Genomic DNA, 1276 nt, shown 5'->3' on the forward strand with positions numbered 1-1276 from the left:
ACAGCCTGTTTCTAATCATTTCAACCTCGACGACCATTCAATAGACGATCTCACCCTAATCCCAATTGAGCGTATAGAAATTGACTTGCCCGAAGATGAAACTACCAAATTCCGTCAATCTAGGGAGGCCCATTGGATTGAGACATTGAATACAGCAAGACCTATAGGACTAAATATTCATCATAATGTAGGCATAGCACCCTTTGTTGTCCCGTTTAATACAACCAGCAATCGAGCAAGCAAGATAGTTCATGCCCACTATAAGAGCCTTCAAGAGAAATTCCCCCATGTCTATAAGCAGAAAATGATAGTTGCATATTCAAAAAATAAGAACTTAAATGATAATATTGTTCATAGTAAACTAAAAACAATCAGTACATAACAGATACTATACTTCTCGCCCATCGGGCGAGTTATTTTTTCTAATTTCAGATCAGAATAAGAACAGAAGAAAACCCAATATCAAGACCCTTAATCCTAATTTCTAAATAAAGTGTCTGCTCTACCCTAGGCCTGTACATTTGGGAGAATCAAACCCTCCCTTCCCCGAAACCTAAACATTATGCCATTTTACCGAAACCAATTTTCAAAGAAACTGCTAACATGATTAATAATATTCTTGCCGATTTAGTCAAAACTAGTTATCTCAAACAGAAACAATATGACTATCTGTCTGCCAAACCTGATTTTCGCGAGAGACATTTGTACACTTTGCCTAAAATCCATAAGAATCCAACCAAGGAGTGGTTTATCTCGAATAAAATCCCTAAAGGCCGCCCGATTATATCTGACTGTGGTAGTGAGTCATATGCAGTGTCAGAATACATTGATCATTTCTTACTACCTCTAGCATGCCAACATCGCGCCTACCTTAAAGACACAACCGATTTTGTCAATAAAATAAAAAATCTTCGTGTTCCCTCTAATGCTATTTTAATTTCTATCGACGTTTCTTCTATGTATACCAATATCGATAACACTACTGGTTTAACGGCAGTTCGTAAAGCTTTTAATAGAAACCCAGATCCAAACAGACCCGACGATGCAATTCTACAGCTTTTAGAGATTTGTCTTAGTCGAAACGATTTCACATTTAATGGTAAAACATATTTACAAACTTCAGGGACAGAAATGGGCAAACGATTCGCCCCTTCGTACGCAAACCTTTTCATGGCAGAGTGGGAACGTGAGGTGTTGCCCCTCTGTCCATTTGACCCACTTTTTTACGGACGCTTTTTGGATGACATTTTTATGGTTTGGACTTATTCTATCGAAC

The 1276-nt window shown here is 38.0% G+C and overlaps 1 protein-coding gene across 1 annotated transcript in view; it reads left to right on the top strand.

Annotated features, from left to right (window-relative positions):
- The window catches only part of LOTGIDRAFT_163784 (hypothetical protein), a gene marked incomplete at both ends in the record, with an annotated part of 3961 nt that overhangs the window by 333 nt on the left and 2352 nt on the right, over positions 1 to 1276 (top strand). The gene's annotated exons all lie outside the window — the stretch shown is intronic.

Source organism: Lottia gigantea, assembly GCF_000327385.1.
Source record: "Lottia gigantea unplaced genomic scaffold LOTGIsca_41, whole genome shotgun sequence".
Taxonomy (NCBI): domain Eukaryota; kingdom Metazoa; phylum Mollusca; class Gastropoda; family Lottiidae; genus Lottia; species Lottia gigantea.